The 26,873-nt window shown below is 33.1% G+C and overlaps 1 pseudogene; it reads right to left on the bottom strand.

The window, feature by feature from the left end:
• Positions 1–7,197: 7,197 nt before the first annotated feature.
• On the bottom strand, positions 7,198–26,648 carry LOC105874024 (zinc finger CCCH domain-containing protein 14 pseudogene; annotated as a pseudogene).
• Between the last annotated feature and the right edge of the window lie 225 nt (positions 26,649–26,873).

Genomic DNA, 26,873 nt, shown 5'->3' with positions numbered 1-26,873 from the left:
ACCTTAGAGCAAACATATATACAATTTAAAACAAATAGTTTGGTACAATATATTAAAGTAGAATAATCATTTCAATTCTATAACTGCTGCTGCTGCTAGTGGTGAAAAAAGACAAATCAGAGGTTTAAACCACAGGTGCTGTAAATAGTGCATTTCACATAGGCAGTATCAAAATGCCTTTGAGCTGGAGAAAGAGAGCAGGAAATATTGAAAATAGGGCTCCCTACAAACAGTTATACATAGTGTGAGTGTGTGTGTGTGTGCGTAAAAATGTACCTGTGATTGACATTTAATAGATGACTATTTCCTATTTCCCCAAGCTACTTGTCTTTGTCAGGAAAAAAAAAAAAAAGTACTTCAAGGATTCAATAAGATCTGTAAAAATTTTTTTATACCAGATTATAATCCATAATTATATTAGTGTGTTTCATATTCAAGAAACATCAGTCAGAAATAGGTATTGGCATGATATAAATCAATCAAAGCAAAGCTTCAAAACAAAAATAAATAAGGCCCTAATGCTATTTCTTTTGATAAAGGTGACTTTCAGCTGCAAAAATTCTATGTGCTGTAGAATGAGGCCACTTTACCCATTGAATCAAGTAGAACGTGGAGATATGCAGGAAATACTATTGATTTTAAGCATTATTTGAACCAACAAACAGATTTAAAATGACCTTCCACTGTGATAACAATATCTATAATTTGAAAAGAGTTTGTAGAGGAAGAAATGTTGCAAGGTCTGGAGTAAGATAAATGGCAATTTATGGAGGTCAGCTGGCCAATTTCAGATCAAAATAGTTGATATTGCTGCAAAGCAGAAAATATATCAACACAATTTCTGGAAAATCAAAATTTGAGGATACTTTAATTTCCTAGGAATTGTTTTGCCAGTCACTTTGGAATTGCTTTATCTATACAGCTAATCTTATAACTTTACTATTTGTTGTTTTCAGATATGTTCCTAGGACTAGAATGCATTGACTCCTTAAAAATGTAAGTAGAAGAATCGATCTGCTCAGATTTGCTGAAAGGACATTAAATAATGAACCTTAAGTCTCAGGTCAGCTTATAATTAAAAATATAGAAATAATAATCATGAATATGTTTTTAAAACATATACAAATCACTCCTGTTAGATAATCAAAATTTTCTTTTAAACTTAGTGACGTACTTCAAGATTCATTCCATTTTTCTTATTTTACAAAGAGGGATGGTACCCATGGTTTCAGAGTTTAATCTCAAAAACAAAAGTAGCTTCAAATAATTTAAGACTTTCCATATGTGTTCAGTATTCTAAATTAGAAGAGCTTAGTATAAAACAGCATGAACGACTTCAGATGTTATGCATTTTCTTCTGTTGCCCTATAATAATTTAAAAATACTAAATAGAAATAGGCAAAGTGTACCTGTCTAAGAGCAAGGCTCACTTAGAATGAACTCAAAGTTCTTCTAAAATCACCCAGAGAAGAGATATTCTTCTGAACTACAAAGTTACACATCCAGAAAAACTTTTATCTTTCCAACCAACTTCTAGCTGGACCCCTGGGGAATTTTGAATACCCTGTTGTTTCCTTCATTCTTTCAGGCTCCATCTGCTCAAAAACTTCTCCTTTCAGTCTCAATTTGAAAACTTGCTTTCTGGGTTAACTAAATTATTTTGTTGTGCCCTTACTCAGCATCAGCTCAAATACAGCGTGTTCTTGTTCTTGTTAATCCAGTTTACAGGCAAAACATAATCTAATTAAGAAAAGAGCTAAAGAAAGTATTTCATTAATAAGTATTTCCTGCTGATTGGGTACTTTGAGAATTATTTAGAATTTCCTTGGTTGAGTCTTTCAAGGTTTAAAAGTTAAAATAATTTCAGTTATTGGAATTTCTTTAAGGATGAATTGCTTAGCAGAAAAACTTGCATACAGATCATTTTTAGAAAATACTGGCAAATATTGAATCCATTCATTTACTTTAACAAGTGGCTACCATTTTATCCATTTATCTGTTCAAAGAAGAACATATTAGTAAGAACCAAAACTCATTTGGGAAAATATCGATGTTTCCTATTTTATGTGTATCAGAATCCAGGGGGAAGGAGAGATCATACAACAGTACTTTTAACATAACTTTTTTACAAGGCACTTTTTTATATAATAATATTTATCCTGCTTTGCTATATTTGCTTTATCATTGTCTCTATCAATTTACATGGATATATATTATTTCATCTGAACCATTTGAAAGTAAAATGGATACATCATTCCCTAACCTCCATCACAAATTACTCCACAGTGTATTACCTAAGAATGAGGTCATTCATTTTCATAATTCCACTAAGGAAATTTAATGATTTAATGCTATTATTTAATCCACACCGTAGATCCCAATTATGTCACATGTCCAATAATGCCATCTATAGCTATTTTGTCTCCTTGTCTGAGATCTACTCCAGAGCAACTCATTGTATTTATTTGCCATGTTTCTCTACTTTCCTTTATTTTGGAACATTATATCAGCCCACCGTTGTCTTTCTTGATCTTCACATTTTTGTAGCAGATCTGACATTTTGGGTTATTCTAATACTCCCTCATAATTATATTTAGGTTATAACTTGTTTTATCAGTGATGCCAGAAAAAGTGTGAGTTTATTACATATTTTAGAGTTAAGGTTTTGGGAATGTTTAGGTGGTCTCAGTATTAATCAACTGGAATCATAGAAGCAGTATAGAAAATACTACAGAAAGGATGAACTACCAGGAAAATAAGTGTTTTTTAAATATTGTATTTATTTGTTAATCTATATTAGATGCCAGGAACTATAATAGATGCTAGGGCTATCTTGATAAAGATGCTGATTGGCTAGTATCAGGGATCAGCGAACTATATCCCTCTGGCCAAATCCAGCAAAAGCCATTCATTCATGAATTGTTTATGGCTACTTTACGTGACAACAGCAGAATAGAGTAGTAATGACAAGGGTCATATGGGCAAGGAAGTCTAAAATATTTACTATCTGTTTCTTCACAGAAAAAAATTGCCAATCCCCAACCTAATACAGCATAATTCTAGCTAATAAAATTTTTAGATAAATAATTATGGATAAACAGTTGAGTAATGAGAAAACTATGTTAATGCTCAGTCCCATAGCTTTTTTTTCCCCCCTTAGGGTAAATAGATTCTGGCCTTGCATCTTATAAATATTGTATTCACTGTGTAGTACAAAATATGTAATACTTTAAAATACTCTACTATTCATATTCTAGGACTTGCTTAGTAAGAATAAGGGACGCCACTTAGTCAGAAATCCCTAGTGTTTCACAGCCTACCTCTCACAAGATTCTATTATTCTTTCGCCTACTCCCTGCTGTAGACTGTACTTCAAAGGACTAAGCTCAGAAGGCTTCAGCATTTTCTGTGTCAGCAAAGACTGTCTTTTCCTTCAAGCAATTTATTAAAGGGAGAATCAGATTGATTTTAGTGAAATATATTCTATCTTTCCTGAAGACAGAATTTTGTCCCATATAAGAACTCTTCTGCTTATGTCTTGAGCAGAATCACATTTTCAAACCGGTGTCTGGACACGTGAAGAAATCCCATTACCCAGTAATAGGATTTGTCTGCACACCTCCTGTGCACTCCTTTGGTAACCGAGGAGTCCTTCACAGTGGGCTAGGGTTTTTCCTTTGGGTTTACTCTGACATCTGTCCAAATAATTTCACTCTATGATGCATTTGTTTCATTTAAACCCACCAAGAGGGTGAGAGACTAGTGGTTGATAAAATTATTGAATAGCATCAGTATTCTCCTTGATTTCACTGAAGAAGAGTCCCTGAAATTAGCCTTTGTCTGGGAAAGAACCACAATTCAACCATTTACAAAGTAACTTGGGGATGAAACCAACAGCTGTGTTCTTAGATGATATATTCATTATTACCACTTTCTAATCCCTGTCATTCAGACTGGTTCAAAAATGTGGTAAAAAAAACTGTTAAAGAATAGTTGTATCTATAAAAGTAGTAGTCTACAAAAATGGATGTGCTCCTGATAGTCTGATAATAGAAATATTGTACTTTTGGAAATAACAGGAACACATTGTAGTTTACACTAGTACTAGCACATCTTGGTCAAACTAGATTGGTAACACTAATGTGGAGTGAAGCTGGATTTAATGTCCAAAGTGCCATTATTTGGCTTCCTGACTCTGCTTATAACTTCATTCCTAGTTGCTAGCAGGTACCCTCCAGCTCTTTCCCTGAATGATTCTCTTCTCTGTTATCAATCTAACCTTCAAATTATAACAATACCAAAAGTTGCTAGAAATTGCCATTCTGTCCCATGTTTCTTACTTGTATCAACTGTTATTCTTGCAGTCTTTTTTCAAGGTAGATAGCATTGTCTCACTGTTACAAGATAAAAGAATGGGCCAAGGAATGTCTTTGCCTCTCCAAGGACCAGTAAATGACAGAATTGGGATTAAATCCCAGATTTGAAACTAAAGCTCACTTACTTTGATGCCAGAGCTCTGCAAGTATTATTGGTGATTATTTGGCTTTATTAATTAAATGTAGAACAAATTTTTAAAATATTAATTTCAATTCTAACATTTTTTTGTTTTCATTGAGCTTTCTCCTGCTTGAGAAGCATATTTTTCTTAATTGCAAAATGATGAAGAAACAGAAAAAAAACCCTATGCAATGACAGTGAACCTGCATTATTTATATATTTCCTTGAAATCTGCTCATTACTTTACTGCTTGACACTGCCTGATACATGCCAATCTGACACAAACAAGGAGACTTCTCGATATTCAACTTTATCTTGTCAAATGATGTTAAAAAACTAACCTAAAATACATCTCCAATTTCCATGAACGAAATTTTGTTTATCATTTTTTACAGAGTTATATTATGGCTCTGTAAGTTAGCCGATTCTTAGTAAATTTAATTGTTTTAATTAATTAATCCTAATTCAAAAAGTTTTAATTGGTTTTGGAGACAAATGCAAATATAATGTCTATAATTTCATATAAATCTATACAAAAGTAAAAAGTATTAACTGTGTATAAACTACATTTAACAAGCTATGAATAGACTTTGCCACTTGCCATGTTAACTGCATACTAATTTTAAAGAGATATTCCAGACTAATTTTAAGCAGACATAACAGATGATCTTGGAAACCTCTTCCCAAGACTTACTATGGAATGTCAAAACCAGTCCTGCAAACCACAGACACCATTGCAACACCTTTTATTTCGCTTTTATAAGAAGAATGGGGAATGGGGATAGCAGGAAACAACAGTAGATAACTATTCATTTTGAAGGAAGTGAAGTATTTATAGTAAGAAATTTTTCCTTTGTCAAAAAAAAAAAAGTTTTTGAGGTGTATGGGGCAAGGGACACTTCCCAAATAATCATTTGTGTTGCTGAATGCCTGTAAAAGAGCAGGCTGTCTGATTAACATGCAGGATCTCCAAAGCCACAAATATTGGAGTGACACATACCCAGCAGGTGAGAAGATATTATAATATAAAGAGTATAAATACAAAAAACAATCTGAAAGGGAATATAAGATGATAAGAAGAGGCAGGAAACAGAGCTGTCCAAGTAGCCACTGGTTAAACTGAGGCTATGCCTCACCAGGAGAGAGAATTAGATATATGAGAACAAAGGAAGACATAGATACCTGTGATGAGAGAGACTTTATTTTTTTTTTTTACATTTTTCATAAAGTTAGTTTAATTTTGTGCTAAAAATGTTTGAGTTTTTATTATCTTTGTTGCATTAATTCACTCCTTTCTAACTACCTTTTAAGCTGTAATTTATAAAAATACTACTATACTATCATGTCTTTGAAATCACTGATCCATTTGATACTTAATTCTAAAGCATATGACACTTCTTGCCTGCACAAATTTAAAAAGTCATGCACACAAAACTCTGCAATAAATACTGTAGTCCAAAAGGTTCACTCTATTTTGGGGTTTACCCATCCATAATTATATAATTCTGCCACTTAAAAATATACTACTTAAATCTAATGTTTACATTTCAAAAATTACCTTCAGTAGTAACTAAGTATATTTTCTGTAGAGTTATTTCTGATAAGTTATTTTTCATAATGGGAGTATATATGTATATTTATAAACTCATAAGTTTATAAAGTCTCTTTTCTGATACTTTATGTATACACATGTAAATATTTTTATACAACTTTGTGATAAGGTAGTTTCCCCAAAAGATTATTTATAAAGCACACATTAATAGTAAATTTAAAAGCATATGTTAGTAGTAAAGTATTTTAAAGAATTATTCATATTTTTTGCACTTACCATTTTATCTGTATTTACCCTACATGTCCACCTTGCTTGTCCTTTCACAGAAGGTGAGGGACTTGGAAGCTATTTTACCAAAGTGGCATTCAACCCAAAAGACCTATATTATTACTTTTTTCAAACTATATTCATTAAAAAATTTAAAAAGCAGAATTGAATAACTATTTTAAGCTACCTCAGAACTTTTGGCCAGTTCTATTTTCATGGTAGATTATGAATATTATATAATCTTTGAGAAAAGCAAAAGCAGTAATTCAATTTTAGAATAATACAAGTTGAATATCTCTAATCTAAAAATCCAAAATCTGAAATGCTCTAAAATCCAAAATTTTTTAGCACCAACATGATGCTCAAAGATTATGTTCAAAAAAACATTTCAGATTTCAGATTTTCAGTTTAGAGATTTTGAACTTATGAGTAGTACAAATATTCCAAAATCCAAAATGATTCAAAATCTAAAACATATATAGTTCCAAACATATTGGATAAGGGATCCTCAACCTATAACACTTGCCTCACTACATCTTTACAGAAAGCAATAATGTAATCCTAAATAATGTAGAAAGCAATAATGGAGTAACATTACTAACAATAATATAACATTATATTATAAATGCTGATACTTAAAACAAATGTGTACATGCTTCAAATATTTCATTCGAATTTAGCTTTTCTTAAACTGTCTTTAATACTAAAAACAAAACAAAACAATAAACAGCTCACATTAAAACAACTTAATAAACTTACAAATTTGAAACATAAAAAACACTTCAGATAGCAATAAGCTCCATATTATGAAAACCATATATTCCAAGTTTCAAAGATTCGACAAGTTCTATAGAATATTTTTCACCAATACATGGAAACTTTCAAACTAATCTTCTGCTGGGCAGGAGTAGATGCCATTCACTGGTTTGAGATTGAATCCATTCGAAGGTGTGTTGTGGCAGTACAGTAATGGTGGTATGGTAAAACGTGAGGTCTGGTCTTATATACTAAATGTTAAATCTATAGTGCTTTGGATGATACAAGGTACATTTCATTTTTATACAACCCAGGACGTAATGGCAGAGCTGACTACTAGAAGGTGGCATTGGTGTCGTAACTGCTGGTTTTGGAAGCAGGACTGGAATTCTTCTACTCATACAAGTGAAAGGACAATCTGGTTTAGTACACTTTGTATCATATTTACAATTAGGATGAAGAAATAAACTTTTTCAGCAATTGGGGAAGGCTTTGCAAGGTGAAATGGGATGCTGGTCAGCACACTCATCCACATTTTTATAAACAGGCCAGTACCTTCAGGGATCCAGAAGCTTTTCTGATTTCTGGGCCACACTCAGTTCACTCATCTCAGCACTGGAAAAGCTACCATTTGGGTCATCAAGCTGCCTGCTTGTCAACTGCAACTGCTGTGGGTGAGTGGAGGAGACCACTGAGTTCCCTGCATGAGGCTGAATTTGGTTTATGGCTTTTATTCTTTCAAAGCACATATTCTCCTCTTGATCTAATATTGGAGGCTAGGGACACATCAAGCATCACTATAAATTTGGGACTTCCAGGTTTACCTGGTTATACAAGAGATTGTGTCTGCCTAAGGTGTCCTAAAACTACCCAAATAGTATTTGAACTCTTCATTCCCAGCTCTTGATTTGGTGCCACTGCTATTTCCTTAGACAGTTCTGGATTCTTTAGAATAAATTATCTTGTGTCTGCATGGACAATGAATTCCATGCTATAGTAATCTTGACTGATCTGCAGTGTTTCTGCATTACTGAGTTAATTTGAAGTTGAGATAGTAATTGCTTCTGTTGAGTTCCTTGATTTTTTTCAGTATTATCTCCTTTTGTTTCCTCTTCTTTAAGGGGGTACTGATTTGGGGGTTCCTACCTTGCTCCTGCTAGCATTTCCTCTTGAGAAGTTCAAGTTCTGAGAGCAACTAGAGGTGTCTACTTTGGTCAGTCTGTAGAAAAGTTATTGTTGTTACAGATTCTTGTTATTCAGATACAGCCTTCAAAATTAGATTGCTAACTTGTTTAGAACATGGAGGAGAAGGGCTCCCTTTAGGCTTTGCTGACACTTACCTACCACTGGCTCCTTCCCAGAAGCCATTAAAAACCACCTTCCTCCTCCTCTTCTACATCATGATTAAATTGTTTTACTTTAACAAATGAACTTACCACAGCCACCTTTGTTTTTCAAAAGCTTTCTTCCACAAAACTCGTTTTTTTCCTGAGCTGTTCCTGAAGAAAAAACCGTCTCTTCTAAGCTGTTAAGCACATCTGGTTCACACACACATCCTTTTTCATGTATCTGATTTGCACATTGAGTCTCTTTGCAGTGTGAATACTGTTTTGCTGCTGTTGAAATTGCAACCTGTTCAAATAGACCACTATGTGCATTTTGACTTTCAGGAGGTCAGTAAATATCAATAGAAAGGTGAGAAGAACCATATGTAAATGTCACTGTAGATTTTTTTGTGAGATAAAGGATTCTTTTGCACAAAATTGAGGTCTTCATCAATGAGATCATTTGGTTCTGACTTAATATCAACCACATCTTTAGAAGGTGCTGGCTCCCTCAGCCCTCACCAGAAACTGAATCAGCCTGAACCTTGTTCTTAGCCTAGCTTCCAGAATGGTGAGAAAATAAATTTCTGTTTTTTATGCTACTTATGGCATAAACAAATGCCAGTCTGTGGTATTTTTTAATGGCAGCCTGAGCTGACTAATGCATCATTTATACCTGTAAATATTTACAATCACTTAGGGGGAGGAGTTATTCTAGTCTCCGGGGTGATCTGTGAGTACTTTACACAGTGATATTCTCTTATTTCCTTTGGCAAAGTTCAGAAAAGACATCAAAGCTAAGGATATTTCCCTAGCCCATTAATAATGCACTTAGCTTTGATGGGTAATACCCTTTGGCATTAAAGGTAGTAAGGTATCCCATTGGTAATAAAGCTTGAAAATTATCTGAAGAATTATAATTCTTCAGATAATTTTCAAGCTTTATTATAAAAATGCCATTGTTCTTTCAGTTTTAATTGATGACTAAAGGTGATATGGATGTGGGGTTTCTTTATAACAGGCACTGTCTTACAAAGCTCCTTGATTACCATCCCTATAAAATCAGTACCTCAGTCACTGAATGAGTAACTTGGTATATTCTATGTTGGAAATACAAAGTCTACAAGATGAAAATAAGCCATCCAGAAAATAGAGAGACAATGATAAGAGCATATTAATTTTCATATTAAGAAGGTGAATGCTTCAAATCCATCTTTCAATATCCCAATAGAACTTTGGCTCTTGCTGTTACTACTTTGCCAGGTTATAAGTCTGGCAGATGAGACACATGCCAGAAATAACATTGGGAATTTTGAGTGAAATTGCCCTCTGGATGCTGGTTTAAGATTACAGATAATTTATCTATGCTATGGTGATGAAATGAAACTGTTCTGGATAATGAATTATTGGCCAGCATTATCAGAATGAAAGAGATTGGAAACATCTCTTAAGGGATAATGCACAATTAGTTTAAAAACAGGTAGTCAATGATTGCCCTAGTAGTGAGAACATATTATACATCGTGAGGACATTGACAATTGTCTAGGGCCTTTTGATTTATAGGATAAGACATACCACAATAGTCACTGATTATCCCTGAACAGTTAGTGTATAAAATTTTAAAACATAAATCAGTTCATATACCAATACTGTATCAGTCTTTCTGCTTGAACATTAGTATGCATTGAAGTAAGTATTCAATCATTAAAAGTTATTTATATTAATATACCTTACTTATTCATAATGAACTATAAAAATTGAAATGTCAAACAAACCTGGTTAATTTTATAATCTTTCTTTCATAAGGGGAATGAGGCAATCATTTTAGTACCTGGTGGCCATTCCCAGAAATCTACAGATATTTATTGTTCTGAGCTTGGTGTCTGAATTTGGAAAAGATGAAAAAGGAATACCTGACAGGAAGACATGACAGCCATAGAGATAAATCATATTCATTCACAGTAAGAAATAGGGGACATCAATAATAGACAATGATTTTAGCAGTTTAAATTATACTCCTCAAAATCAGGACATTTAAAAATGATCCAGGTCAAGAATATGCCAGAAGTAGTGAGAGTTAATAGTAGATTTCTGTGATAAAAACAAAACTTTTCTATCTGGACAGAGAAGAAATTGATCCTTTTATAGAAAAAAAAATCTAATTTAACTTTGAGTATTTATCCAGTAATCATTTTCAGGGAAGTATCTAAAAACATTTTACCTTATAAATAAAACCATTCACCTTGAGTTACAGTTGTTAGAACATTCAATATATTTTATTGTTTTTAGTCATTTTTATTATTCATATTCACACTTATTCTATATATAAATTTATATGTGCATAAGTGTATACAAATATAAATATAATTATTTAGGTACATAATAAAATTAAACATTGACCTCAGCTTTAAAATATAATTAACATTTTCAACATATCATATGAAACTATATATATTTTATATTCATTATTCTATATTATTAAAATATGATGAGTTCCTTAAAAAATAACAAATCATTCCCACTATCTTGTAGATATTTTTGAATGTGTAATTTCTATACTTTGTATAATCTCAAATATTTTTGGTAACGATTAATTTTAATCAAAATAACCTACATTTGTTTGTCCAGACCCAGGCTAAAACTAGAAGGTAGGAAATTCATAATGTCTTCATGTTTTTTCTTCAAGAGCAGTTATTTTGTATTGCCTTTACAAATACATAAATGCATTTATAGTTTACCCAAAGGTATGTGAAAATTCTGGTAACTTTAGCTCTTCTGCAATTAATAAGAATAAGGATAAAAACTATTAATAAAACTAGGCTTAGTCTCTAATATTTTAAATTTTTTCTTACTTTGAACTTATCCAGTTATACAAACATTATTTATTAATTAATATAATTTAATAATTGTACATGTTATTAAATTTTATTAAGGACATTAAAATTATGATTTACAACTACATGAAGGCCTTTATTATTTGACATTATAAGAAATGAGATTAAACATCTTTAAAAGACATCTATTATTACAATTTCATTTAAACACAGTTTTATATATTTGAAATCTGAAATAAATTTCAGAAACAATGATAACTTATTTGACTCATAAAACCATGGCAGAAATTTAAAAATTATGTGAAGTTTGACATTAGTCTCATATAAACCATTGTAGAATATTGTATAGAAATTAATTTTTATAATAAAATCAAGAAAGATATAGATATACTTTAAGCAAATATAAGCTGATTTTGACAATTTATATATTTTTAGGAATATTAAAAGAGCATTTTCCTAACAAAAATTCATGTATTCACATTTTAGTAAACCAATGCTAATATTTTTTAAATAATGTTTGAAAGATATCAGTCTTTCAACTAGAGTTGTAGGTTTAACTTTCTTTAACCAACATTTTAAGGCAAAAGAAATTCAGTTTAATATTTTTACATAGTTTTTTAAAAAGTTTACTATCTACTTAAACCACATATTCTTAGATTGCACACATAATGCCACAAAAATATTTTTATGCGATTACCGAGCAAAATCTTTTACGAGGATGGAGAAAGGAGTAGGAAAGGAAACAAAAACAAATAGCCAAAGAAAAATAAAAGGAGCCAGCATCAGATAAATGGGCAATTTTCATTATGAAAAGTCAATTATCTTCTTTCTTCAATAGGAAGATTAGATGCAGGAAATTCATTTTCACACATACACATTAACACACATACAACACCTATACCAAAGATTTGTTATACTTGGTTTAAATAAAATAGCCTACTCCTCAAGTTGTCTCTTTTTTTTTTTACAGACAGAGAAGACAATCTGCTCATGAGGATTGCTTTCCTTTTTGTTCAAAGATGCCTCACGAATGTATGAACTTGCTTACTGTGAAGTATAAAGTGGTCCTTCTAATTCTAAATTTTATTAGTGAGCATCCTCCAAATATTCAAATATCTGTGCCTTTAGCATCATTATACACATGAACATATAGGTCTCAAAATGTCAACACCACACTTATCTATCTGTTTAAAAGTGTTTCAGAAAGTGAAGGAAAAAAACTAAGTGAAGTATATTTAATTAAGGATGATAACTATAAATGCCCACGCTACACTGTGACTTAGCAAGACAGAAGCAGAACTCACCTGGCAGAGACACTGTTCCTTTTCCAAGCAGATCAGGCTGGAGGAGAAGGAGTCTGGTACTGGTTGAGACATGGCACCAAAACTGAGGAAAGGGACAAATCAGCAAGCTCAAATATTTATTAGATTAAGATTTTATTAAAATATAACAAATGTGAGAATAGTTGTTTTTTTTTTTTAATCTTGAATGACACATACATCCTCATCTTGATTTGCATGCAATCAACCTACTAAGGAGAGGTTGTGACCACATAATCATCATAGAGACACATGCGCTCTGATATTAGATATGAGAAAATAACATCTTTTTCTGCATATAGGAAAGTGAGATTATTTTTATGACTCTTTTTCAATGAGAAAAGACTCTTCTACCACAGAAGTTAGTCTCCTGCCAATGTTTGTATGATGTGACCATAAATTCTTGGCTATCAATGATTAGAACAAAGATATATACCTGCTCTCAACTGAACAACCAGATAATCTCCCAAAAGAAACTTTGGGATTGGTGTTCAAATTTCATGATAATGGTATCAGTAAAATAATATAAATTTGCATGTAGATATAGAGAAAGTTAATCTTCAGAAAAAAGAATGAATCAGAGATACAAAGCAGAGTCGCATAGGATGACTAGAAAGTACTCTCTGGTCCTTGTTTGTTTTTCAGTTTCTCCTTCATATTCACCAAGAACACCCTTTGCTCTTGGCTTTGATTGCCTCAATACCCTTCTATCAAAATACTTTATTGGTTGAACTACTCCAAGTTGGTGACTGTTACTTGAAACAAAGATAAGAGTAACTAATTTATTCTGAACTGAAACACTGAAATGCTACTAAGGGAATACAGAATTGACCAAATATTCCAATACTTTTTTTTTCAAGGTTATCCCTTAAATTCTGGACTTTATAGAAGTTGTATTTATGATCCTTCTTTTACCCTTCTTCCTTTTACCCAATAACAAATTCAAACACCTGCTTTAATTCCCTAAATGTGACATTTCTTTACTGAAATAGGTTAACTTTGGATTTTTGCCAGGGTGCATTAGTAACTCCTTAAAATATTGTCCCAGTAGCATTTGCTGGCTTCTGATATAGATAGAGAGGTCAGACTCAGTTCATGCACAGAAAATTCATTATAATTGCAATATTTTTAATGAAAAAAATCAATCAATAAATTTTAATATATACCACAGACTTTGTTCATTAAAGCTATTTCAGGACATAACCCATCCTTAGAATTGTTAGCATGTTCCAATAATGCTTATTTTTACATAAGATATTAAATTTATTAGTGTTATAAACAATATTTTACCTGCCTGAGTATATTTTTTCCACCTTGCCTTTTTTTCAAGCTTGGAATATATGCCAGATCAAAGAGAAGGAACTGTGGCTGCCTCTTTTAGGAGAAGGAAAAAAGTCCAGGCTATGTTTATTTTATCACCAAAAGGTTCCTTGAGTCACAGAAGAATATTCTATGACTCCCTTTGTGACTGAAAACTTTATGATTTTCAATGCAAGTTTTCAAGACAATGGATTTCTTCCATAAGCACTACGTGAGGTAAGTGTTAATTTTACAGTGGTTTTCTGCATATATAAACTAATTCAGGTTCCCTCAAGAAATTCCTATAAGTGTGAACTACAGCATATCCGTTCAGATCATTCATCTTAATCTTTTACCAAAGAAAAATAGTGTTGTATGTGAGAGTATTTTAAAGTGACTGATGATTATATTGAAAGAACGATAAATTGCTAGTCATAATGAAAATGTATTGATGTGCTAAGTAAAAGTCTGTCTGTAGTAGCCGTACTTTATTAAGAAAAGGAAAAATGAGGACATAAGAGACAATGACCCCAGATCTCCCTGTCCTGACAAAGGTACAATGCCTGCTGTGACAAGCCCTACTAGGCAATGACTCCAATGGGCAGAGCAAGAGCCAAGCGACATGGATTTGGTAGGTATACTGCCATCCTGTTCTCAGTGTGGACCTGCAAATGCCAATATACTCTGCCAACACAACTTATCTCACAAATGAAATAAAATGCAAATTTCTTTCCTTACTTTCAAAACAATGGTGATTTGGCTACTGATTTACTCTCTACATCATCCTTCTCTCACCAACACACCATCAGAACTAGCCACCTTTTCTTCCCTCAAATACACCCATTGTTTCCACCAAAGGGACTTTCTACTAAATGTGCCATCTGTCTAGACTTTATTTCCCCAAATTTCACAGGATGACCGTTTCCTTTCATTTGTAAGTCAGTTCAATTGATATTTTTATATATAAATTTGATGAATAATTAATTTCAGGTCTGTTTTCACCCCATCAGAATGTAAGATCCATGAGGACATATTCCTTCTCTGTCTTGTTCACTGCTGTTTCTTCAGTACTTATTGCAGGGAAAGTTGGAGGGTAGGCAATCCATATAATCTTTGCAAATGAATGCCTCATGATATCAACACAAACAAATGATGAAAAGATTATGGACCATAAGACGATTCTCGTGAAATACCTTCCATAGTATAGCTTAAAGTAGTCAAAACTTAAATCAGGTATTCTCAACCAGAGATAAAAAGAAAAAAGCACATGGCTCTTAGAGGTGGTATAAAGAGATAGAGGATATTCTAATCTTTAAGGAGGTATTCTTCATGCCTTTTCAAAATGGGGCATTGACTTAAAATACAGTTAAGATTCTCCACTATATTCCCATAGGTTTTCTAGGCATGTGTCCACATGTGATGTTGTAGAAACAGTATAAATCAATGATCTATATCATAAACATAAAATGAGCAATTTGCTCTTTACTTGATACCCAAATGTTGTCATTCTTTTTGCCTGTTATAGGAGAAGTCTTTTGAAGTGAAGACTACAAGGCCTTTAATCAGAGTACTAGATTTGACTTCTGATTCTACCATTATTTAACCCTTTTTAGTCTAATTTTACTCAATTATAAAATGGCAATAATAATAGTATCTAACTTATAGGTTGTTGTGTGTATGAAATAAGATTAGAGGTTGAGATATTTAACATAACACTACCTTACACTTACTGAACACTTGTGTTTTAACTGTTTTAGAACACTCTATCTAATTTAGGCCATTTACCAGTCTTTAAATTAGATTTTATTATTACTGCGATTGAGAGATAAGAAAACTGAGGAACACAAGGAACAAGAGATTAAGTGACTTGCCAGAGTCATTCAATTAGTAATAATTCTCATATACAAGAAGTACTTTATATTTCACTCTTACTGGTACTATTTTAATGGTCATCAATGGAGCTCAAGCCTCATTGAGCTCCAGTTACATTGAGAACAATTAAAATTGCTAGCACATCATCCCATTTATCTAGGTCACCATGTGTTTTTACATTTTGATTATTTCTCATTTATCTTCCCTGACTCTTCAGTCATAGTTTTAATCCATGCCTCTTATCCTCAAGCTTTCATTATGAACACTGACAGCACTATTGAATAGCAGAATAGTTTTAATTCTCAAATCAAACAGTCTTGAGTTAGAATTCTGAGTCCATAATTCACTAGGAGTATGATTTTGGTTAAATGACTATAATATTTAGGAGGCAACTATCATTCCATATAATTGTGAAAACAATACTTTGTAGGGAACTGTGAGGAATAAATTAGAAAATGTGTGTAAGTGATTTACTATGGTTTCTTATTGCCTAGTAGATATTTCATTAGTATTAGCTTATTAATGAGCCTGTGGTCTAGATCACTCTCAGTGATGTTCTTCAAATACAATGTTTATAGCCACCTTCCTGCACTAAGTATATGGAGGGAGAGTGTGGTGATCATGGAAGCTGTTTGTCAAATATTTCTGATTATTACCCTTCAATCTTCGGGGTCTCTTCAAGAGGTTTGGGCCTCTTCAATCTTTTGAAGTTAGTTATAGCCAATGCTTCGGCCAGTGAAATGTGAGTGGAAGTGTCTGTGCCTTTTCCAGACAAATACTGCAAAAGCCAGTGAATGATTTACCATCTTCCTATGCCCCTGCTCTGCAGAATAAATCTTCTCTGTGATGGATGCCCTCTCAGCCTGAGATTTGGAAGTAGAAGATATAGAGAAGAGTCCCTAGAAGACCCTGTGTTGGACACACAGTATAAGCCAGATAGAACCCTTTGTTGTTAAAATTCCATTAAGATTTATTTGGGAGTCTTTTATAATCATGAAATAATCTAGCCTATCTGGACTGACACTAACGATACAAAAGTTTTTACCAACCCCTTCTAAGATTTCACTAAGGAAAATGTAATCTGCTCATTCTAGCATGTGAAATATTTTTTGACACTCTATCTAGTTTGGATCATTTCTTTGCTTATTGCTTTATGACTAAATGCTTTATTTTCTCTAAAGGAGGGAAGAGGGCTCTATTTTAAACATTCTGTGAGCTGTGAGTTTAAGAATAATGGGAATTAGAGCAAAAAATAGCAATTTCTGTAACAGGGAAGGGAAAATTCACTCAATTTGCAGAGAAGATACTCTTCAGAACTTAAAAATTCAGTTTCTCATTATTGCTTGTGACCATAATTACAAAAGTATAACCAGGAACAAATGGGATCCATAAACATGTCAAGCTTGGTTTTTGGCATGTAACTCTCTGAAACTAAGAACACATGTAAATATTGGCACTTGTTGCTGCTTATATAATGGTTGATAGAGGTAAATATCATACTCAGGTTTCTATAGCGTGAGGAACACGGAAGTTCTGATTACCTTGGGTGACCGGGACTTTACTGTTTCCTTCATGGGGAACCCTAGAGCTACACAGAGGTAGCAGCAATGTCTCTTAGTTAACTAACGGGGGTTTTGAATACAAAATAACCATCCTAATCCTTAATAATTCTCAAAGATGTTTATCATTAATGCTCTATAAATTCTTAAATATCAATGTAATACCAACTATGAATAACAATAAAAATTATTTATACAAATATGATATATTAGTCATGGATTGTCCAGAGAAACAGAATCTGTCTCCCTCTCTATCTCTCTCTCTCTTTATACACACACACACACACACACACACACACACACACATATATATATAGGTTCTGCTTACATATCATATAAATGATTTAATTTTAAAAATTGGCTTACACTATTGCAGAGACTGATAAGTCTAAAACTTCAAAGGTAGACAAGACTGGAGACTGGGAAGAGTTAAAGATGCAGCTTGAGTTTGAAGACAGTCTAGAGGCATAATCCCCTTCTTCTCAGAGGACTTCAGTCTTTTTTCTCCTAATGTTTTGAACTGATTCTATGAGGCCCGCCCATTTTATGGAGTATAATCTACTTTACTCAAAGTGTTCTGATTTAAATATTAATCTTATCTAAAAAAAATACCTTCACAGAAACATCTTGACTGGTGTTTGATCTGGGTACCTTGGCTTAGCCAAGCTCGCATAAAATTAGCCATCATATATATTAAAACCTTAATGGTCAGTGACTTAGCTCTTTTGTTTATGTAGTGTTTTTACCCTTTATTTTTCATGAACAATAATGTTACTGATCAAAATTTAGAAAAAAATTCTAAAATTGAGTGCTGCAGATATATGTTCTTTCCATTTTTTTGAATTTTCATATTTTCTGTGCCTGTTTTATTGGCCTCTTTTATATTACAAAAGAAGAAACATGTTTATATTAACTCCATTAACTAATATTTATTGAATGGATACAACGAGGTTAAAGAACAGAAAACAACATTAGCAGAGACACAGATAAGCTATGGGTAAAGCTCTAATGAACTGGTCATTCAGTCTTCTTTCTGTGGAAGGATCCTTCTTTTTTATTATGGTACCACTCATCTTTTGGTTCTAAGCAATTATTTCTCTTACTGTTAGATATTCCTGGTTTTTCTGCATTTTAAAACTACACTCTTTACATAAGGAATAAGATCTGCTAATAATTAGCCCATCAGTTAATAATTAGCATTTTATAACATTGCTAGCCACTGCTCTCATGCTTTTACTTCATGAACCACTATCCAACCTACTTTTAGCAGTCACTTTTTGGTTCCTAATCCAATAAATTGTGGTCTGGGTGGAGGTCATGTTGTACAAATTATGGCTTCCTGTGTGGTAAGAGCTGCTTTTATCTGTTTGTTTGGGAACAAGCTATGCCATTGGCTACTTCTTACAGTATTATATCCAATACAAGAAAGGCCTGGATCATTAAATTTTATAATAATTTTCAAAACAAAGGACCTGGTTTGTTTTCTTTATACTTATTAAGGCAAGTATTGAATGCATATATACACAAATATATATGTATGTACACACATACATATATATACACATATGTATGCACACATACATATATAAATATACATATACATATCTATATACACTCATACATATATATACCATCACAAATCATGTTTTAATAAAAAAGAGAAATAAAAAGAATTTTAAAATTATAGAACAGGTATTGTGTGAAAGACCAAATATAAAATTCTGTTTTTTATAATGTTAAAAAGGTATTTTATGCAAACATAAAAACAAATTACCTAAGCAATTATGAAAAGTAAGTGATTAGTAAAATTGACAGTCTTTTATTATTGTCATAATGATAATAATATAGCTATTGCCCAATTATTGAAAATAAAATGATGTAAAATTAAGATTAGAATGAAAAAACATGGAGGGGTAACAAATTAGTTGATGAGTAAATAAATAATCAAGTATGGTGAAAGATAAAAATTAATTGATACTTTGCACAGTACTTTCAAATGTGGCTTAGTCTAATCAGCCCAGGTATCTTGTTGAAGGGTGGCATTTTAATGAGGTATCTGCCTCTTCATTTCACTGATATTAAGCTTGCCTTGCTTTACCAGAGATAATAGATGTGTAAACTGTTTAGATTACTAGAAATATTTGAATGCTTAGTAGAAAGGCACAACGTGACGCCATTTACAAATGTTTTCATTAGTGAAAGAAAACACTCATACCAAGGGATATTTTTAAGAGTTTATTTTTCAGACTTGATTTTCTGTTACCTATCTTCATTAAACACTGTATCTAAATCACAGGCATATTTTATGGACATACTTGTTCTATAATACTTGATTCAAGCTCCTTATTTTTTTATGAGAAAAACAGTGAATAAATCACATAAATCACAATGAGACAGGTAAACCAAAGAAGGAGTTTCTTTCCACATACCTAGTTTGTACTCCTTTTTTGCACCAATTTGAGTCAAAGAAATAATTGAGACAATTTTGAGGTGAGTTCCAATAAACTTCACTTGCTATTCTTCTGGCTTTTCCTTACCATTTTTAGTTTTCTGTCATTGACATGATATCCAGGCAGATATTCACTTGGACATTTATCATTCTTTGTAATTTTGAACATCAACCTAATACTATTTTAGAAGCTGTACTTTTTTTTCATAAGTAGAAAAAGCAGAGCAATATAAAATAAAAGGAAACATTTAAAAATAATCAATTGATGTTTAGATTATTTTTTCAATGCAAGTAAGCTGATCATTATTTAGTTCTGAGAAATGGCAAGTATGAGATACAAGGATAGACTAATTCTCTCGCTCCTGAGCCCCTCCACCCACCTGGCCAGGAACATACATATCACCTAGTATGTTAGTCATTTCTCTCTATCATCTTTGGCATAGAGTGTTGACTTAATATAATGCGCTGTCTTGTTAATATTTAATTTGTTTTTAAACTCATGACTTCAGGGTAGGTTAGAGGCAAAGAGTAGCAATTTTCTAGCTCTGTTTGGTGGACTAGTAGGATCCAGTGAAATGCAAAGAGGAGTAGCCATCAAATTGGGATGATAAAAATGGGGTTGTAGTGATGGTTAAAAATGTGGGACAAATGCTATTTGTGGGAAACATGTTACAGGGAATGACCAAAACAACCCTAAATAGAGATCTGATAAAAACAGGATGAGGATTTTTTATTTTACAAATTCAGCAAGGTTTCAGGTTATATAATCAACACACACAAATCAGTAGCATTCCTATACACCAATAACAGTCAAGCTGAGAGTCAAGTCAGAAACTCAATATCATTCCCAAAGGCTATAAATAAAATAAAACATCTAGGAATATAATTAACCAAGAAGGGGAAAGATCTGTGCAAAGAATTATGAAACAGTGAGGAAAGAAATCACTAATGATACAAACAAATGGAAAAACATATCATGCTCATGGATCAGTATAATCAACATTGTTAAAACATCCATACTTTGCAAAGTGATTTACAGATTCACTGCAATCCCCATCAAAATGCCAATGTCATATTTCACAAATCTAGAAAATATAAATTTACACTGTCTTTGGAACCTGAAAAGACAAAGCAATCTTAAGCAAAAGGAACAAATTGGGAGGCATCACAATACCAGACTTCAAATATAATACAAGGCTATAGTAACCAAAACAGCATTAAACTGACACAAAAATAGAGACATAGACAAATGGAACAAATCAGAAAACCCAGAATGAAACCATCCACATACAGCCATCCAATCTTTGACAAAGCAGACAACATTATACATTGGGGAAAAGAAGCTCTGTTCAATAAATGGTGCTGGGAACATTTGATAGCCACATGCAGAAGAATGAGACATGCTCCATATCTCTCACCACTCATAAAAATTAATTCAAGATGGATAAAAGACTTAAATGTAAGGCATGAAACCATAAGAACTCTAGAAGAAAACTTTGGAACTTTGGAAAAACTTCTAGATATCAGCCTCAGTTAAAGAATTTATGAAGAAGACCCCAATGATAATCATAGCAGCAGCAAAAACAAGTAAATGGGATTGGATTAAATTAAAAAGCTTCTGCTGCACAGCCAATGAAATAATCAACAGAGAAAATAGGTGACCTACAGAATGGGAGAAAATATTCACGAGCTATGCCTCTAATAAAGGACTACTAACCAGAATTTACCAAGAATTCAAGCAAATCAGCAAGAAAAAATTAAACAACTCCATTAAAAACTGTGCTAAAGACCTGAACACAAGCTTTTTTGAAAAAGATAGACAAATGGCCAATAAACATATTTAAAAATGCTCAATATCACTAATCAACAAGGAAATGCAAATTAAAGCCACATGATCACCTTACACCCTTTAGAATGGCTTTTATTAAAAGTCCAAAAACAATAGATGCTGATATAGATGCAGAGAGAAAGTAACACTTACATGCTCTTGGTGGGACTGCAAATTAGTACAACTGCTATGATACACTGTATGTATTTTATATATTACTCATTATATGTATATATTACATATACATTTATATTACATACATATTATATTTAATATATATTACATATATTATAATTGTATATATTTATTGGGTGAAATTTGATATTTCTATACATGTATATGTTATATAATCATCTAATCAGAGAAATTATCATATCCATTACCCCACATATTTATCATTTCTTTTGATGAGAACATTTAAAATCCTCTTTTCTAGTTATTTTGTAATATACATTAACTTACTCTTAATCATAGCTATCCTACTGTGCAAGAGAACACCAGAATTTATTCCTTCTATTTAACTAAATTTGTATCCTTTGAACAACCTCTCCTCATCTCACCTTTCCCCAGACTCTGGTAACCACTATTCTATTCTCTACTTCTATAATATCCACTTTTTTGGATTCCACATATGAGGGATATCAAGCAGTAATTGTCTTTTTGTGTCTGGCTTATTGTCCTCTGGATTCATCCACGTTGTTGCAAAGGAGAAGATTTCATTCTTTTTTATGACTGAATATTATCTCATTGTGTATATATACCACATTTTCTTTATCCATTCATCCATTTTTAAACAACTAGGTTGATTCCATATCTTGACTATTGTAAATAGTGCTGCAACATACACAAGAGTGCAGATATCTCTTTGATATATTGATTTGATTTCCTTTGGATATATATATATAGTACTGGGATTGCTGGATTATATGCTAGTTCCATTAATTTTTTGAGGAAACTTTATACTTTTTTCCATAACATCTGTACTGATGTACATTCCCTAAAACAGTGGGTGTGCTCCATTTTCTCTACATCCTCATCAACACTTGCTTACTTTTGTGTTTCTGATAATAACCGTTCTAACTGGAGTGACGGGAGGCATTTCCTTGTGGTTTTGATTTCCATTCCCCTTATAGTTAGTGATGTTGACTATCATTTTCATATACCTGTTGACCTATGTTGGTTTTTGGGAAATTTTTTTTGGGGGGGGCCAAACCATGTGGCTTTATTATACACTCGTGGACAAGGTTCTGGGGCCCCAAGAGAGGGACCCCCGGAAGTTGCCCTTTTGGGAAATTTTTATTGAAGTATTTTGCCAATGTTTTTTTTTATTATTTCGGCATATTATGGGGGTACAGATTTTAAGGTTTCAATAAATGCCCTTTACCTCCCTCCCCCCACAAGTCTGAGTTTCCAGCATGACCAACCCCCAGATGGTGCACATCTTACTCATTATGTATGTATATACCCACCCACCCCACCCCACCCCCTGCCGCCCAATACCCTATTACTGTAGTACCTATGTGTCCACTTAGGTGCTGCTCAGTTAATACCATTTTGCTGGGGAGTATATGCAGTGCTTGTTTTTCCATTCTTGGGATACTTCACTTAGTAGTATGGGTTCCAGCTCTAACCAGGAAAATGTAAGATGTGCTATATCACCGTTGTTTCTTAGAGCTGAATAGTACTCCATGGTATACATATATCACATTTTATTAATCCATTCTTGGATTGATGGGCACTCGGGCTGTTTCCACAGCCTTGCAATTATGAACTGTGCTGCTCTAAACATTCGAGTGCAGGTATCTTTTTTGTAGAGTGTCATTGGATCTTTTGGGTAGATGCCTAGCACTGGGATTGCTGGATCAAATGGTAGATTCACTTGTATCGCTTTAAGGTATCTCCATATTGCTTTCCACAGAGGTTGAACTAGTTTGCAGTCCTACCAGCAGTGTAGGAGTGTTCCTCTCTCTCCGCATCCACGCCAGCATTTGTTATTTGGAGACTTTTTGATAAAGGCCATTCTCACTGGAGTTAAGTGATATTTCATTGTGGTTTTGATTTGCATTTCCCTGATGATTAGAGATGTTGAGAATTTTTTCAATTTTATTTTTGCTGTTGAGGTTTATAAGTTCCTTATATATTCTGAATATTAACCCATTGTCAGATGTACAATTTGCAAATATTCTCTCCCTTTCTGTAGGTTGGCTCCTCACTCTGTTGTTTCTTTGCTGTGCAACAGCCTTTTAGTTTGATGCCATCCCATTTTTCTATTTTTGCTTTTGTTGCCTCTGTTTTTAACATCTAATTTTAAAAATCTTTGCTTAGCTCAATGTCATGAAGCATTTTTCCTATGGTATCTTCTAGTAATCTCATAGGTTAAGGCTTTACATTTAAGTATTTAATTCATTTTGAGTTGATTTTTATGATAAGGGGTAGGTGTCTCTAGTTTCTTTCTTCTGAATGTGGATATCCAATGTTCCCAACTTCATTTATTGAAGAGAATATCTTTTTCTCAATGTATGTTCTTAGCACCTTGTCAAAAATCAGTTGGCTGTAGGTACATGAATTTATTTCTGGGCTCTATTCTGTCCCATTGGTCTATGTGTGATTTCATACTGGCATCATGCTATTTTGGTTACTATAGTTTTGTAGTATGTATCAAAGTAAGGTAGTGTGATGTCTCCAGCTTTATTCTTTTTACTCAGTATCGCTTTGGCTATATGTGGTCTTTTGTGGTTCCATATAAATTTTAGGATTTTTTTTTGTCCATTTCTGTAAAGAATACAATCAGCCTTTTGAAAGGAATTGCATTAAATCTGCACATCACTTTGAGCAGTCTGGCCATTTTAACAATATTAATTCTTCCAATCCATGAATATAAGATGCTTCCATTTATTTGTGTCCTCTTCAATTTCCTTACTCTTTTATAATTTTCAGTATACAGATCTTTCACTTCCTTGGTTAAATTTATTTCTAGTTATTTTTTGACACTATTATAAATGGATTTTTAAATTTCTTTTTCCATATAATTAACTATAAGCATACAGAATCACTATTAGTTTTTGTATGTCTATTTTTGTATCCTCCACTTTTATCAAATGTGTTAGTTCTAACAGTTTTTATGTGGAGTTCTTAGGATTTTCTATGCATAAGGTCATGTCATATGCAAACAGGGACACTTTGACTTCCTCCTTCCCAATTCAGATGACTTTTATTTCTTTCCCTTTACTAATTGCTCTGGCTAGGACTTCCAGTGCTATGTTGAAAGGAGTTGGTCAAACTGGTCATCCTTATCTTGTTTCTGATCTTAGAGAAACAACTTTCAGCTTTTTCCATTCAGTATATTAGGTGTGAATTTGTCATATATGGCCCTTATTGTGTTGAGAAACATGCCTTCTATACCCAATTTGTTGAGAGTTTTTATCAAAAAAGGATGTTGAACTTTGTCAGATGCCTTTTATGCATGTATTGATATAATCTAATCACTATGAAATACCTCTTCCATTTTTCCTCTTCTTAGTTGACACCCTCTGTCCTAATAGGTGATCTTGATTTGTTGTTTTTAGAAGACATAAAATTTGCCCTTACAGTATTTTCAGTTAATTGGGAATTAAGCACAGAAGCAATCCTATAGGTGGCCCCCTTAAGAAATAAGACACCCACTTGTCTAGACTGGGATATACCTCTCCTGCAGGCATATGTATGCTTTATAAGATTGCTTTTAACTCTCTGTTTCACAAAAAAAGCCTTAATAGCAACAGATGAGCAGATGATTGTCTCAATGATTTCAAGTATGTTGACATTATCAAGCTACTTTTGAAAGGATGAAACTTTAATAAACCAAGAACAATATTTGGAAAATTTATTATGCTTTTAAAATTTCCTTCTTTGTTTTCATTAGGTGGGAAATATTTTCCTAATATTAAAAAAATCAATGAGTAAGAAACCTGAACTCTTAAATCATGAAATGAACCTACATTTATCTAGGGAAAATAAACCCAAAGAATATAAACCAGAAAAGTGCAAATCGGTTTTAAAAATACAGTTTTAAATAGCTATCAAATGCAGTGCACGCTCCATAAACTGCAGAGGGCTTCCTGAATAAAATATGAGGACATGTAGCTCTGAGACTATCTATCTCAGTTAGTTAAAAAAAAAATCTGAAGAAAATTTCTAAATAGGCCATATAGTATCTGCAAAGGAATAAACAAAGTAGCCAGTAGTGACAGTGTTTGCTTTTCATGTGGTGGAACTGTGTGCAAATACAAGGCCTAACAAATGTCAGCTCCTCATTTGCAAATGAAGATGTAAAAGGAAATGTCGGTGACAGTACATGCAACAGTTCATATTTGAAGTTTGGCACAGTGAACTGACAGCTACAGAGGAGCTGCAGTGGCCTAATCCTTTTTTTCTGCCTTCCAGTAATGATAGCTGGGAAAGGGGGGGAAGTTAATAAATATGTGATGAGGAAAAGCTGTGGAAGAATGGCATATCTTCTCCTCTGCAAGAACTCATCTTCAGAGATAATTAACTAGGTGACAACATACAATGTGCCATTAACAACAGCATTCAAATCATTTCTGGACTTAAGTACAGTTTTAAGCCGCTTATCAGATTTTCATTTCTGAATCCATTCAGCTGTCAGGCTTACATCCTGGCTCTTTATTGAAGCTCACATGGGAATCCAAAACCTTCTAATTTTCTATACAGATTCATTTCAGAATCAATTAGAGTTGGTGGCAGCCTTGTCCCTGTGTGCAAAGGGGATTAGCTGGGCACTTACTCAGCTGAATCTACCTCTGAATGTACATTCAACCTTCCATCGAGAATGAGCTCTTTCTCCCCTCTTCTAGAGGACCCTTCAACAATTGAACTGCTGTAGACAACAGATGGCGGATAATCACTCGAACAGCCTCCAATTTTGTCAGGAAAGGAAAAGTGATCATCCAACTCTCTCTTACAGTAGGTAAGAGACCTCTGGGCATTTGAAGCATGCTCTGCTTTTAAAATAGGGAAATCTGCAGTCGTCTCCTTCTCCGACAATTTCCTAACAATGTCATCCCGGAGTCCTTGTCCCTGGCTGTCTCTCATCAACTACCGGCACATCTTCACGACTCTTCTGCCTTCTCATTCTCCATCCTGCCTCACCCAGTTTTGCTGAAGCCTTTGTTTGTTGTTCCGCATGCTACCAAGGTCTAAAAATCATCTTTAATATTAACAATAAAACACCTTAAAGTTATTCTTTCATAAAATACTGTTATGCATTAATAGCATACCAAATGTGTAAGTGTCCTATACAGATTACTTTGCAGATAA

This window comes from Microcebus murinus, chromosome 5, assembly GCF_040939455.1.
Source record: "Microcebus murinus isolate Inina chromosome 5, M.murinus_Inina_mat1.0, whole genome shotgun sequence".
NCBI lineage: Eukaryota > Metazoa > Chordata > Mammalia > Primates > Cheirogaleidae > Microcebus > Microcebus murinus.
This window is presented reverse-complemented; position numbering and strand designations above follow the sequence as displayed.